Here is a 17,451-nt window from a genome sequence, read left to right on the forward strand (position 1 = left end):
TGAAAATTATTATAGGGGCCTAGTTTAATTCAAACAAATGAACACACACATCAGATAATAACTGGATCTAGAACTTTATCTTAGGGACATTTTGGAATAAGACCCGAAATTATTTTACGATTATAGAGGGAAACAATTCGAAAATAATTTCATTATTTCCTAATCATCGTTGCGAAACACGTTGTCTCGTCAATACTACAAGAGAGAGGGTATATCCTGATGGTTATATCCTCGCCATCTTAAATTCAGTTCTGGAGCTCATGAGCAGTCTGTGTTTACAGGAAAGAACTTGCAGAATCACAACGTGACTGGAATCGGTACAGCGTGCGTAGCAAGCTTGCAGCTTAACATTGTAGAAATCAAGGCGCTAGAGTAAGAAGTCAACGCCTATTTTTCACGAAGAGCAGATAGATTGATATGGTTTGATTTGCCTGGATCTACATCTTCTTTGCTCATTTGAAGATGGATCTTGGTCGAGAGAAAATCTGAAAAACTTTTTTTTTTTGGTAGACATTTTACTGTTAATTATTGTATTTAAAAAAATGCACATTCTCTTCTTTTGATATAACTATAGAAACCAAAGGATCACCAAACCATCACACGACTAAACTCGTTTGTAGTAGATCTGGATTTAGCTGACACATGTAGGCCTACGCCAAAAGGAGAACAGAAAGTAAGACAGAAGAACAGAAAGTAAGACAACAAAGGCAGACAATATATGTGATGGTTACACTGGATGGAGGGCTCGCTATATGTATGTATGAAACATGTTAGAAAACCAAAGACTGTAAGATGAATAAATTTCGCAACTTTTTGAAGTGTTCAACTTTCGCTCAAACATAACAACATAACACCATTATTCACAAGTAAAATGAAAATTATTTTTTTTAGACAATCAAAATAAAGCAAAAATACTTTTCAAACAACGAAGCTTAAAATGAGTGAAGGGAGCGGACTGTCTAATTGCAGCCATATCTCTCAATATTGTAAGGTTTATCTCCCATTTCGCTATATAAAACAGAATTTATTAATTACTACACAAAAAGTATAGAGGATTTGTCTTAAAACGAACCATATTTCGACTCCTATCCAACTATCATATTTCACTCTTCAGAAACCCATTGTCCTAGAATCTAATACAAATGTAACATGTAAGCATCTCATATCTATCATTGGGTGTAATACATACAAGCATCCAGACGTTCTTTATGTCCGCTGCCTCTCTCTCTCTGGTCAGTTTTGGTCATCTGGCAGGAATGTCCCATACTTAGGGGGCCTGTCTTGGTATGCAGTTATTCATTGTTATGTGTTAACCAGACATGAGTGGAAATGCCAGGGAGAGTGGTATGTGCGGGGAAGGTGGTTAAGACTATGTCGTGTTGACATTTCACAACGTGAACAATGGGCAACAAACTCTATGATATCGTTCAATTATGTCCCCTTGGTGCGGGACTCGGTGGGAATGTCTCTTAAAGTTTTTGGAACGAGTCTAATAGATCTACCACGTCTCTGTTCTCTACCCTCCCGTTGGTGTTGACCTGTTCAATCAATGTGTTCAGTTCACACAACAAACAGATCAAAACTTTGACAAGGTGAGCTGTTCCATTTATCACACAGCCCAGCATGGGAAGTCTTTTAGAATGCCTTGGATTGTATTCTGATAGACGCTTCCGCACTGTGTCTTATGCAATAAAGTCAAACGGAGGTAACACTCAAATAACGAAATCTAATAACGCAGGCGAAAAGCCAACACTATAAGTTAGTGGACGCTGATAGCGAATGTCGAATAATAAGTTTACTAATAACGAAGGGAACCGTCGAATGTCGTTAAGCTAGAGCTCTACGTTCATCAAAAACCTGGCTCTCTAAAAGGCCGTCAAAAGTTTTCTTCCTAAAATTCGAATCTTTTTTTTTTTTTTAGTCGCGTGATTAGTCTCTAATTGAACACTTTCCCAATCGTGCCTTAACATTTCTTAGTATTGATTCACATAAGCTACGATTGTAAACTAGTAAACTACTTACGAAGGCAGTTAAATAACTGAAATATTAAACAAAGTGGTACAGAATATTTCAACAGTCTTAAAAGTATTATGTAGTTTTATTTAGTATGCATCTAATCATTGGCTCTGTATCCTGTAGGGAATTTCTATCAATGCAGACACATTTGTTAATTGGAGATTTTCATGATAAACTAAAGAATGTCAAGGACGCCTAATTGAACATCAATGCTGCCAACTAAATAAAAGCAAAAAAAAAAGCGTTTAGAAAATCTGATTCTGTAATGCTAAAAAGAGAAGCGCTTAGAAAATCTGATTCTGTAATGCTAAAAAGTGCACACACACACACAAATCATTAAAAGTTTTAAAAAAACAACAACATCAAAAACAAAAACAGCTAGCTTAGCAACAGTTCCTTTAGTCTGTACACCGGATACACCAAAACAAAGTGATGGGTTTCTCTCCAAGTATGAACAACTTCAATAGCTAGATCTGGGTGTTAGGTGCCTCCAGGGTACACAATACACATGCATCAACAACATTGCTTGTCGGCTTGTAGTACAAAGTATATTTTTTAGTGGTAGAGTGGTAGTACAGACATGTCTCCTAGACATTCTATCTATTGGCGATAGTGGTAGAGTGGTAGTACAGACATGTCTCCTAGACATTCTATCTATTGGCGATAGTGGTAGAGTGGTAGTACAGACATGTCTCCTAGACATTCTATCTATTGGCGATAGTGGTAGAGTGGTAGTACAGACATGTCTCCTAGACATTCTACCTATTGGCGATAGTGGTAGAGTGGTAGTACAGACATGTCTCCTAGACATTCTACCTATTGGCGATAGTGGTAGAGTGGTAGTACAGACATGTCTCCTAGACATTCTATCTATTGGCGATAGTGGTAGAGTGGTAGTACAGACATGTCTCCTAGACATTCTACCTATTGGCGATAGTGGTAGAGTGGTAGTACAGACATGTCTCCTAGACATTCTATCTATTGGCGATAGTGGTAGAGTGGTAGTACAGACATGTCTCCTAGACATTCTATCTATTGGCGATAGTGGTAGAGTGGTAGTACAGACATGTCTCCTAGACATTCTATCTATTGGCGATAGTGGTAGAGTGGTAGTACAGACATGTCTCCTAGACATTCTATCTATTGGCGATAGTGGTAGAGTGGTAGTACAGACATGTCTCCTAGACATTCTATCTATTGGCGATAGTGGTAGAGTGGTAGTACAGACATGTCTCCTAGACATTCTATCTATTGGCGATAGTGGTAGAGTGGTAGTACAGACATGTCTCCTAGACATTCTATCTATTGGCGATAGTGGTAGAGTGGTAGTACAGACATGTCTCCTAGACATTCTATCTATTGGCGATAGTGGTAGAGTGGTAGTACAGACATGTCTCCTAGACATTCTATCTATTGGCGATAGTGGTAGAGTGGTAGTACAGACATGTCTCCTAGACATTCTATCTATTGGCGATAGTGGTAGAGTGGTAGTACAGACATGTCTCCTAGACATTCTATCTATTGCTCAACATCAAAGAATCTGAAACAAACTTAACGCTGGCCTAAACAAAGAAAAGAATATTGTGATTCACGTACACATGCATTATAACTATCAAAATAACAGAGATCGTGGCCCCGCAAATCTCAAGAAGGGGAAAATAGCGGTTGGGGTTCGAACTGAATTATCCGTTTTAGTCGACAATAAAAAGCGTATTGCTACATCCTCTTTTAATAATTATTTATATTCATGTAGGATATGTATGTACCTAGTCCAGGGATGAGCACATGATAGGAAAGAACAAAACAAAACAAAAGTACTTCAAAAAAAAACAACAAAGCTTTTATTACGTGTACTTGTATTATTTCGTTTGGACCAGTCAGGAAATTAAATTTGTAATAGATTTAGAATATAGACGAACAATCATAAATCTGTGCGTTTCGAAATATTTTGACCAATTCTTTTTGTTTAGCGCAATTGCATGCTACTATCTTTCTCAATGCGCTATGATCCTTATCACTTGTCTGGACCAGTTGTGAAAGAGAAGGGGGGCGGGAAGGAGGGGATATCTGCTTGAAGGTTACCATGATAGCTTTTTAAATGCATTTATAAAAGTTGTACAGCTTGAATTCGAACTTGAAGGATGAAGCCTTCACACTAACCACTGTGTCAGAGACATCCTTATGAAAATAGAAGGTTTCAGAGTTATCTATTGTTAGTTTGGAACTTTTAAGCGACGAAATAATTCTCTACACAAAGAATAATTCAACTTATACCGCCACGTCAGTCAAGTACAATTTCTTTCCCCTGTTCGCTAACAAACAAAATAGTTAATTACCGATAATTGATTAATTAGTTAATGAAAAAAATTATTCTTGTTTTGTCAGGTACAAAAAATAATTGCAAAGATTCAACTATTCAACTTAATCCGAGAATTTGTGTTACCTGACAGACAGAGATGATATAAACTTTGTAAAATGGAAAGGGAGGGAGGGGGAGTATTATTGAAGTGTATTGTTTTAATACGGATTCCTCCACCTCCCTCTTTCTCTCTATTCTTGCCAGGAATGATTCTTCGATTAGGAATGTATAAAAAGTGATAGTAATACCTTACTAGAAGCTGAATGTAAAGCAATCAACCGTGATCCACGGTTGGTTAACGTCACACAATAACATTCTTTTCAGGTTTCCGTCGCCTTAATTTGTCTGATCTGTCACCCGCCATAGTCCCAGGGGAAAACACAAGTGATACAGGGTGCCTAAGCCATCCAGTGTATACATAGACCCCTTGGCATCTACGACCCAACATGTGACAAGTAATACACAAATCAACACCTAATCAGTGCGTCTCTGGTCTATCGCGTAGGTTAGGGAAACTGGGGGGTGGGGGGGGGTCGAATCGTTGAGAGTGAAGGGGCGACCCCATAAAGAATGTTTGGAATGTGTATGAATCTTGTATTAGGGTAAAAATTCTCGGCTTCGTTCACATTCCAGTATAGGGTGGGAGGGGGGCTCCATGATTCTTTAATAACATGTTAACAAGAGCTGGGCCATTGTGGCTTTTTGTCTATCGCTTCCACGAGGACTTAACCGATCACTCTTTAAAGACTTGGCTGTTCCGGCGTCCGAACACGTTTGTAACTGGAGAATTCATTATATTGGTCTTTCTTCAAGAGTCGAGTGACAAGGGTAGTTGTTGTTTGATGCTGTCACAGTCGCAGTAAAGTGTCAGTGCCACAGCTTGATGTCACACTCACATTTCCTTTATGTTGTGAGAAAAAAACAACAACTAAATTTACATAATCATTATCGAATAATCTTCTATTTAAGGGGTGACGTTGTATCGCTTGGATTCCAAACCGAGGGGTCTGAAGTTTAAATCCTGGTATAGACTTACGAGTTTGAACTTTAACGAGATTCCTGTTCATCCAACTCTAATAGATACCTGACAATAGTTAAAGAAAGTAAAGGCGTTTGATCATCTTGCTTAAATGGGGCATTCGTTTACCATCGGCGCCAGACCCAAGGTCTGAATGGGAATCATATTTTTTTACTTTCATGCGGATGACACAGCATCAGTACATCACTAATATAGGCTATATATATTTCACCTCAGAAAATAGACACTGTCGACTTTCTGTCTACTATGTGTATTTCTTCCATACGTTTTTCCTAGCTAACATATAAACTAGAGACTCATACATAAAACACTGAACCACAATCTTCAAATACAAAAAGAAAATTTAATAAAATACTCAGAAAGACACAAAGATAAAGCCACATTCCTCATCCCATATGCTAGGACAAATTTGTACAAATACTCCTTCTTCCCTAGTTCTTTTAGAGCATGGAATGGATTGCCTGAGCTAGCCAGAAAAACCAATGACTTGGCAGAATTTAAGTCCTTGCTTAATATGCATGACTGAATGCATGACGCGTAGGACGTAATCATCTTCTTTTTTGAAGTGACGTCTGTATTATATAAGATAAGATTGATTTAAACTAGACACCTTTGCAGTGGCCATGTCATCTACCATCTGCCCTAGTTTAATATTGAAACTATTATTATTTTGTAAACGGATTTTCTTTTTTTTTAGGAACATTTATGTAAAATATGCACTGAACATTAATGCTTGACTATAATTTCATCCCATGAATAATGGTGTGAGTATCTGGGTCACTACCTTGACCATATCCAACAGGTGGCACAAGGAAGGGCGATGTTGTGGTAGGGCGGACAGGTGGTTTTGGTTCAAATAAATGTCCGCGGGAGGAAATGGGAGCTGATCCAGTTCTCTTTTGTGGAGTTGTTGTTGGCGGAACATTCTGAATCTAAAAATAAATCATCCATAAAACAAATGTTTCGTCCAGGCTAGCTGTTGGTATAAACATAGCCGCATCTATAAAACTTCTAGTTTCATTATTTTAATATTAAGTCTCTAAGGAAACAAGAAATATTAGACTATGAAGAGGAGTTTACGGAAATGGTTTTATATTACATTATAGTGTTAGGTCAATCATGAATGTAACAATAAACGCTTTTATAACTGATTTCGAAAAATATAAAAAGGATTGTCAAATGAATTGATCGAAGTAGACCTCCACTGTCCCATTTTCAGCTTCTTCAAGCCAACTGTATTCTAGTCATTGTAATTATATTATCATATACCTACTTGATGCATGGGCGTAGCCAGAGTGGGGGTTGGGATTAACCCCCCCCCCCCAAGCCCACGAAATGAAATCCCCCCCCCCCCAGGGGGGAGGTCGAAATTTAGTGACTGATTTTTTGCTTTGATTTTGTTTATTTTAGGCGAGATTTTAATACTGAACCATCACTTGCCCCAGCACAGCCAATGGGGGTTTTGAGTTTAAAACACCCTATCAGGGGTTTTGCAGTTAAATTCCCTTCTCGTATAAAACAAAACAAAAAAAAAATGCAAACGACAACCCCCAAATTCCAAGAGCACAGCTAAGGAAGATTATGATTTTAAAACCCCCCTCAGAAATTTACGATAAACCCCCCTTCAATATAAAAAAACAAATAACACACTCAAATTTCTATGAGCGTAGCCAAAGGGGTTTTGAGTTTAAACCCTCCTTCAGCGGGGTTTGAAGCTTAAAAATACCTCTTCATTATAAAAAAAAGCTAATTACGCACCCTAAATATGCTACGAGCGTAGCCTAATGGGTTTTGAGTTTACCCCCCCCCCCCTTTCAGACGGGTTTGAAGCTAAAAAATACCTCTTCAATATTAAAAAAAAAGGACATTAAACACTCAAAATTCTACGAGTGTAGCCAAAGAGGATGTTGAGTTTAAACCCCCCTCCAGTAGGGTTGGATGCTAAAAAATACCTCTTCAAAATAAAAAAAAAAAAGCAAATTACATACTAAGATTCTTTGAGCGTAGCCACGCCTATTTGGGGGGGGGGGGTTCAACCGCCCTCCTCCAGATGGCTTTTTTTTTTTAAAGTTTAAAACCCCTCCAGATGATTCTGAGTTTAAAATCCCCCTACAGAGAGTTTTAAGGTTGAAAACCTCTCTCCTCAATATTATTCTAAAGCATACTACAGTCACCAAATTCTATGAGCGTAGCTATATATTGTTATAAGCCTGGTGGTGGCACAAATGGGGGTAGTGGAGTGTGTGTAGTCAGCCGACGCAAATCGCCCAAGGCCAGCGCTAGACGAGCGGTCAATCGTGACGAGTTACGACGGTCAGCCGAGTCGAGTGTCAACAGGACGGTTCGGGAAGGATCGCCGTCGTGAACATAGCTCAGGAGCGTCACGAGAGTTGTAGTCATCTGACCACCTAGAAACGTCGAGCGGCGTTCTGTCCGGTTCGAGAAGGCCAGTAGGGACCCTATATAAGAGCGGAGGTGACGCAGTCAAGACGGTTCAGAGCCCGGTTCACTACAGTCCGGTCGACTACAGCACAGTTCAGCGGTGTGGTTCTGTACGGAGCATTACGACGGTTCAGTGCGGAGTACTGTCAAGTACAGTTGAGACGACTGGCGTCTTGATCTTGGTCTGCGAACGAGCCTAATGTGTGAAGTCAGTCCTGAACTGTTGAACCCAGTGCAAGCCCGGAACGAGACGGAGAGGCCAGTGCAAGAGTTGATACGGCGGAACGGTGTTATCGGAGAGATATTTGTACAGTGTACGTGTTGCCAATTGTACAGTATTGGCTGTTATTTATTCAACTATTAAAGTGTTACGTTACTTTGGAGCCCTGATTTGTCAAGTTCTTTAAGTTGGTGGTGTATGGTGCAGTTTGCAGAGAGCCTGGATAGTGAGATTCGTAACAACTGGTGTTAGAAGTGGGATCGGATCGGAATCGGATTGGATCGGATCTACTATGGCTCGTCTGAAACTGCTGTACGAACTTGAATTTAGAGAACTGAAGCAAGAACTCCGTGGACGAAGGCTGAAGGCATGTGAAAACAAGGAAAATTTACAAGCACGCCTCCGAGAAGACATGTTGGAAGAAAAAGAAGATCCGGACACATATCTTTTTGAAGTCGAACCTAACTTGCTGGAACAGCTCACCAGTAGCATGCAGCAACTGATCACCAGTACCAGTAGCATGCAGGAACAGATGGCAGCTTTGCAAGAAGAGATCACCCGTAGCAAGCAAGAGCAGATGAGCGCCGTACGAGAAGAGGTTCGTGCCACGAGTACAATGTGTAACATGTTGAATGAACAGACCTGTTCCGGGCTCGAACAGATGTATACATGTATACGACAACCAGATGAAGGCTAACTGGAGGAAAAGAAGAAAACGCTTACTAAATTCAACGTGGGTGGCGATGAAAGCACGACGTCGAGGCAACCAGGTGAAGGCCAACTGGAGGAGAAGAAGGAAGCTGACTGCAACATGGATAGCTCCATCAAGCTCAAGAGGCAAGCCAACTGTCACCTATCGACCCCCACCTACAGCGATGAAACTTCACAGCCAATGCCATGATGTTGATTCTGTCCGGGACGGACAGATCTAAGGAGGGGGCAGTGTTATAAACCTGGTGGTGGCATAAATGGGGGTAGTGGAGTGTGTGTAGTCAGCCGATGCAAATCGCCCCAGGCCAGCGCTAGACGAGCTCAGTGCGGAGTACTGTCAAGTACAGTTGAGACGACTGGCGTCTTGATCTTGGTCTGCGATCGAGTCCGACACAACGAGCCTAGTGTGTGAAGTCAGTCCTGAACTGTTGAACCCAGTGCAAGCCCGGAACGAGACGGAGAGGCCATTGCAAGAGTTGATACGGCGGAACGGTGTTATCGGTGAGATATTTGTACAGTGTACGTGTTGCCAATTGTACAGTATTGGCTGTTATTTATTCAACTATTAAAGTGTTACGTTACTTTGGAGACCTGAGTTGTCAAGTTCTTTAAGTTGGTGGTGTATGGTGCAGTTTGCAGAGAGCCTGGATAGTGAGATTCGTAACAATATATATGTATAAATGGGTTTTTAATTTAAAAAAAAAAACAAAGTCCAGAGTTTTTTTTAGTTTAACCCCCCCCCCCCCAAACAGATGATTTTGACTATAAAACTTCCCCTTTCGATATAATATCTAAAGCAAACTACAGTCTCCTAGCTACAATAGCGTAATAATTTCTACCAGTGGCTGGCCTCCATTCGTAAGGTGCAGTGAATAGTCATCTTCCGAAATTGAAAAGCACTAAATGTGGCTCAACAAAGATGGCTATGACGGATTTTAGGAGTCAGTTATAGAGGTCGGGTCTCAATCAAGGAAATCCTATGCCGAACTAGGAGTCGACCCTTTAGTAAGGTTTTGACAGAGCGTCGCATGACGTTTGCGGGACAAGTTCTCTGAAAAAAATGAATCACACATAATAAGACATCCTAATACAACTTGGCGCCACACTTTCATAGGGGTCCTCAGAGCAGGTGGGAAGAGGCTTCAGACATTGCCAGTGACAGATTTTTGTGGAAACAGCTTCCCTCCAATGCGCCGAACGGAGCGGGAGGATCTAATTCAGTAAGAATAGCACATTAGGTTTTTGAAATAAAACTTTTTGAGGCAGGATAATGCACTGTAGATACCTCAGAATATGCATTTTGTTGGCTTTCAATAACGAAAATAGTGCTTGGCGGCTGGGCTCCGTCCCGCGCTGGGGAGCTCCTAGGGCTTCCCCAGACCCCTTTGCTGGCAAAGTGCGGGGAGTCTACACTTTTCCCACTAACTCCAGGAATGTAATAAAGATTAATTATGTACGCACACACACATACATACAAATATATATATATATATATATATATATATATATATATATATATATATATATATATATATATATATATATATATATATATATATATATATATATATTGGCGCGGGTGGGGACGGGGAGTATAAAGAAATCCCCCCCTCGAAAAAAATTCTAGCTACGCCCATGACTTGATATATCAAATATATAAAGTAGAATGTGAGGCGTATGTAGGGATGTATGTCCCCGTATAGAAATCAAAACCGCTTGACCGATCTTGATAAAACTTGGCAGAAATGTTCCTTGGGTACTAACTTAAACCGTAGTGTATGTATTGTAGCCCTAAAACAAACTTAAAACCCTCAAAAAAAAAAGTTGACCAGCTCTATGAAAGCATTATAACTTCATCGATCTAGGCCATGTTTGTTGATTATTATGAACGAATAATAACAAGACTCTGGATAAAACTTATAAGACATGAAATCAGCTGTTTAATCTAACGCCATATTGGTTGACAACAACAGTTACAAGGGATGTTACTCCCAAACACCGATTGGTGCAACCTATATAAAACACACATCAACATCCTTCCCCTTCTATAGCTAACAAAATACATATCAGAAATATTTGCAATTAAAATAACAAACATTAATAACTCATCTTATTTTATAAATATTGTAACAACTTAAAATAAAAATAAAGTTCAATTGAGAGTGTGACACATTAATATGCATATTAATATTGTCATAAAAATTCTTAGTCCATATCATAATCCCTATGCCACACAGGTCTATTTGTTTCTCGAGTGCTAGTTCTTGCTGGCATATTTCTATCACAATTATTGTCTGGTACATGAGAAACTACTCCAGACTGTGCTGCATGTTGAGAACAGTTACCAGAAAAATCTGGTCTCTCCTTATCATCATCATCATCCAAGACATTCCCATCATAGACATCAGTGTCATTCAAAATCGTTTTCCTTGGCCTAATATGATATCTGTTGCGTATGTAGAATCCTCCATTATCTCCCTTGATCTTATAAGATCTTGGTGATGGTTGTTCCCTGATTATTCCCGGATACCATCCTGTTTGACCTGGGTTTTGGTAATAAATAGTTTGCCCTAGATGGAGTTTTGGTAAATCCCGAGCTTGCTTATCATATTGTCTTTTTACTTGTCGTTTGTAATTCTCTTTCCTCTCAGCTACAACATGTTCACTTAAACACTTTGAAGTGCTGGGAATCAATGTCCGAGGACTTCTTTTGAGGCACATTTCAGCTGGGCTAAATCCAGTACATTGCCGAGGTGTATTTCTGAGTTCCAGTAAAGCTTCATATGGATCATCACCATTATGTTTAGTTTTCAGTATTAAATTCTTCATTATCTTTACAGCAGCTTCCGCCTTGCCATTTGTTCTCGGATAACCAGGATCTGATCTGATGTGATTGATGTTCCATCGTCTTGTGAATCTCAAAAACTCATTTGAACTAAATTGTGGACCGCCATCTGTTATTAACATTTTTGGAGCACCAAAACGAGCAATTGTCCTTTCAATTTTCTAATCACATCTTGTGATGTTGTTGTTGAAAGATAATCATACTCAATAAAATTAGAGTAATAGTCAACAGTAATTAGATACTGTCTTCCATCCACTTCCATCAGGTCAGCTCCAACTTTTTCCCATGGTACATTTCCTTCATCATGTTGTATAAGTGTTTCTCTCTGGTTCATAGGTTTCCTTTCTTGAAAAGCAGTGCATGTCTCTGCCATCTGTTTCATTTCATCAGCCATGCCTGGCCAGAATATCGTCTGTCGGGCCCTCCTCATCATTCCATCATATGCAATGTGTGCTGTGTGCAGGTTTTTCTTCATTTCTTGACGCATACTGAAAGGTATGACTACCCTTTCTCCTTTCAAAATTACTCCATTACTAAGTCCCAAAGTATCAGCAAAATCAAAATATGGTTTTACCCTGTTGTCTAAATCTTGTTTTCTTTGAGGCCATCCATTCATAATTTGCTTTGATAATTTACTTAATGTGTCATCTAAGTCTGTTTCTTGTTTTATTCTTTCTAATAATGGATCCGGTATGTCCACAATTTGTGTCTGACATATGTTAAAAACTTCATCTTGCTTCTCCTCTTGATTGCACAGTCGTGATAATGTGTCAGCAATGTGTAAACTGTTTCCTTCTACCCACTGAAATGAGAAATCATAACGATTGCTCCTCAACATCAAGTTTTGTAATCTTCTTGGAGCCTGGTTTAGAGGCTTCCTTAAGATGTTTGCAAGTGGCTTATGATCATTTATTATTATTACATGTCTTCCAAATGTATATTGATTAAATCTTTCTAGTCCAAAAACTACAGCAAGTAGTTCTTTTTCAATCTGAGCCCACCGTTTTTCAGTTGGTGTCAATGCTCTAGAGGCAAATTCTATTGGTTGTCCTTCTTGCATTAGTACAGCTCCAAGTCCATGTTGACTACTGTCCACTTGTATTTCAAGTTTCTTGTCAGGGTTGTAGAATATAAGGACTGGAGTATTTGTAATCATTGTTTTTATCTTGTTGAATGCCTCTTCACATTTTTCAGTCCATCTAAAATTGCAATCTTTCTTTGTTAGTTCTCTTAATGGTTGAGACACTTCGGCTAGATTGTTCAAAAATTTTGACAAATACTGCACCATTCCACATAGTTTTCTTGCTTCCTGGCTATTTTCTGGTTTCTTCATTTCCAGAATAGCTTTGATCTTCTTTGTGTCAGGCTTTATGCCTTGCACACTAATGTAGTGTCCCATGAAACTTATCTGGTCTTTTTTCTCTGCTGTTTTTGTTTCATTTAATTTAATGCATTTCTCTTTGCATCTCTCTCTTAATCTCTTCAGTTTGTCAGAGTGATCTTTTTCTGCTTCTCCTTTGGACTGACCACATCCCACAATCACAATATCATCAGCCACATTAATGCATCCTTCTAATCCTAACAATGCTTCTGTTAACTTCTTCTGGAATATTTCTCCACTTACACTTAGTCCAAAAGGAAGTCTTGACCATCTGTACCGCCCATATGGTGTGATCATGGTTGTTAGTAGACTAGACTTTTCATCAAGACGTACTTGCCAGTAAGCCTCCTTTACGTCTAATTTAGAAAATATTTTAGCATTTAGGAACTGTGGCATTACAGCTTCCAAAGTTGGTAACTTAAAATGTTCTCTTTTTAAAGCATGTTTAGATGTCTTGGGTCAATGCAGATCCTTAAATCCCCATTTGGCTTTTGAACCACAGCCATCTGGCTGACCCAATCTGTTGGTTCATTTACAGGAATTAATATTTTCCTTTTTACTAATGTCTCTATTTCTGCTTCCACCTTCTTTTGAAATGCAAATGGTATATTGCGACAAGGTGATACCACCGGAGCTATGTTCTCATTGACAGTTAATGATGTTTCCCCTAAATCTCCCAGATGACAATCCATTGTTTTTACTTGTGATATGAATCTATCTTCATTTAATGTGATCAGACTTAAACTTTGGCGTGTTTTACGGCCTAATAAGCATTGATAGTGGTTCTCTACAACTGTGAATGTTACCAAGTAATTCTTTTTGTTTTTAGGATTTGTTATTATTAAGTTAGCAGTGCCCTCAGTTTTTAATTTGGAATTATTCCACATTGTTAATGTTTGAACAGTCTTCTTAATTTGTGTCTTTTTAACATATTTCTTACATATAATGTTGACATCTGCTCCTGTGTCCAGCTGAAATCTTATTTGTTGACTATTTATCATGAATAGTGTTGTCATTCTGTCCCTATTTATGTTTAACACATTTATTGAGTTTAATTGTTCCTCTTGGTCAAATTCATCCATAGCATTATGCATATGTATTTTATTCTTAGTTTTACACTTAACTGCAAAATGGTTTTTACCTTTGCATTTATTGCAAATTTTGCCCCAAGCCGGACATGATGTTCTGTTCACTGCATGTCTGCCTCCACAAAACCAGCAATCTATTAGGTTGTTTCTGTTGTCAGTTTTCTTTTGTTCTATCTTATCTATTTTCACAACAGCTTCCTTGTTTATCTCTGCCAATCCTTTTGCGGTTTGCTCATATGTTTGGCATATATCTAAACACTTCTTCAATGTAAGATCATCGTGATTCAATAATCTCTCCTGCAGTCTTTTCTCCACGGAGAATACGATTTTGTCTCTAATCATTCTATCCTTTTCCTTGAAATTACATTTTTCAGCCTGAGCTCTAAGCTGCGTAATGAACACATCACAAGATGACACCTTTTCTATGTTCCAAAATCTGAAACTTTCCAGAACTTCATTTTTTCTGGGGTTGCAATAGTCGTGTAATTTCTTTAGTAATATTTGCGGGTCATTCACATGAGAAAAGATCGAAAAGATCTAGATCTAGATCTAATTTTAAGAACTACACTTTTCGCAGATAGTTTTTTACTTTGACACATGAAAATACAAAATATAGTCCATTGATTTCATTATTTAATAAAATTAACCTTCAAATTTGTGTTTCAAAAGCATTTTTTACATATTTTTCGTTCCTTATATCTGCAAATGTAGAATTCCTGATGAGCATTCTTTCATTAGACAATACCGTAATGTAACACATCTTTGTATTCCTAGGTCTAAAACTCTATTTTAACTCTAAGATGTTATAGCTTCTCTTCGCAAAGATAGTTTTATACTTACACACCTGAACATACTAATTATAGTCCATTCATTTCATATTTTAATCAAATTAACATTCAAATTTGTTTTTTCTAAAGCATTTTTCATGCATTCGTTCGCCCTAAAGCTGGGAAGCCGTGTTAAGATATATTCTAATAGTTTCATTCATTCGCGTACATCTAATTGAAAAGGTCACGCATGCGCACGTGCAAAATGAACTCTATCAAAGCCAATATTTAACTCTAGATTACTCTAGATCTAGATCTATGACTCTATGTCTAACTCAAGATCTACTCTATTCTTTAACACATGAACATACAAAATTAAGTCTATTCATTTAATTTTAACTCTTTCACTCCTAATTGACGATACCAACGTTGATTTGACCCCAAAAATTGAATTAATTTTTGGTAATATAAACTTTAATTTGTGTTATATAAAAAGAACATGCATTCTTCTATAATTATAAATCTAATATAACATTTCCTGACAAGAAACAAAAAAAAAAAGTTATTGAAGTTTAATCATAACAGGGTAGTGAAACACAAATGATCAAAATGAATAATTCCATCGGAACGTGGAAAATAATTACGGAGAGAAAGAGTTAATCAAATGTATGTAGGCCTACAAGCAAATGTTTTTATTTGAAAAAAAAATGGATTTAAGTCGATTACCTATTTATTTTTATAGCACCATTCCCTCATACTATTTTTTACATTTTTACGCATTCGCTTTACTTATAACCAGGGCCGTCGCGAGGGTTGTGGCCGCCTGTTTGCGAAATTTAAAATGCCGCCCCCCCCCCCCATTTTTCAGATAAAATTCCATTAAGACCGAGCTGGACACTGTTTCGAAAGGACCTTTGATTTAAATCTATTTTTTGCAGACCATTCCATTGTTTCCTTTCATATTCGTATCGTTGTTGTATCCCTCAAGTACAACTATGAACCATGCACTATCAAAAAGTTCATATTTACCTGGCTTCTGAAATCTAACATTTTGGTTCTTTGTGATAAAACATTAAAAACTGATCTCGTTCTGACTACTCGCTTATGCTTCTGTATTTGTGACGATTATAATGCCTATAGTACAGTGAAAATGATCATGATCTATTTATGCAATATATCGATAACTTGGACAGCTCAAAAAAATTATATGGTATGGAAGTGGACATGTTAACATGATTGTTATTGTAAGTTAAAGCAAAATTATCACGATTGTCTTTTGAAAAGATATGCATTGTATCCACAATCATCTGAAATACACGGATTCAGAGTTGCCTAGAAATTTATTCAACTAATGAAGCAACTCAGAGTTGAATATTTTTCTTGAGTTTAATACAAAGTAAATAATTAGAATTGAAGGTACGGCAGGTTTCGCGTAAGTCGGCAAGGGTTCTAAACATTTTTAGCCTCCCCCCACCTCCTGTTGTTGGTCAATTGTTGGCTTGTAGAACCAAATAGCTAGTACAAATGAGCCGATGTAGGCGTTATAGATTTTTTTTTAATAAATTAACTTTAAATAACTTGAACAAATTCTTTGATAACAAAAACTCAATATAAATGTTATTATTCACGATTTAACTTGAGATGAAATATAGATCAAATAGTAATGAAATAAACTGATATTTAAACAAAATCTAGCTCACAACAAAATAAAATCTTAAGATCGTTTCACATTTGCACTAGGTTCGCTAATTTCATCATTGTCATTGCATAACCACCAATCAATCGTTTAACCTCTTCCCACTGCCTCTTAGGAAACACACACTCCATATCATCTCTTTTTGTCAGGACGTTGCGCCCTCGCACCTCCACATGAGAGGAACTAGCGCCCCAGCCCCCAGTGAAAATGTTTTTAAAATTGACTTTGTAATTACCGGTAATATATCTACTTACAGTGCGGGCTATTCGACTCAAAACAAATATTACAAACAACCATCCGTGAATATTCAAGGCCAGAAATAAATAAGAAGCTATGGAAAAACCCGTGGGAATCCCTCGCACGCTGTTCTGTATTTTTGTTCTAGTTTCCAAAATAGTTTCTTATGTACGAATGTCGTTTATATTTTCAAAGGATAATTGAATAATTGGAATTTATATAAAATATTTAAGTAATTTTTAAATTTAACTCACATTTTTTAAAATAACCTTAGAATAATGATTTGGTCGCCCCCTAAAGTCAGCCGCCTGCGTGCAATGCATACATTGCACAATAGGTAGCGGTGGCCCTGCTTATAACATTATTATTTCGTTTAATTGTTTACAAACCAATCTCAGTGACTCATCGACAGTTATACGCAAACAAAAAAAAACCGCGGGCCGCGGGTATTATATGTCTAGTTTATTTATATATGGCTCCTTCTGTCTCGGAAGCCAATGGATGCGCTCAAATGGGCCACTTGTTTTGGTTTTGTCTTGAGATGGGCAGAATCTGGTCTGACTAATCAAGCCAAATCTGGAGTGGCAGAGTTTGCCACAGTTCGTGCATGTGTATCGTATCTTCTTAACTTATAAAATACAGATGTTACT

The sequence above is a fragment of the Biomphalaria glabrata genome, chromosome 6 (genome assembly GCF_947242115.1).
Source record: "Biomphalaria glabrata chromosome 6, xgBioGlab47.1, whole genome shotgun sequence".
Classification (NCBI taxonomy): Eukaryota; Metazoa; Mollusca; class Gastropoda; family Planorbidae; genus Biomphalaria; species Biomphalaria glabrata.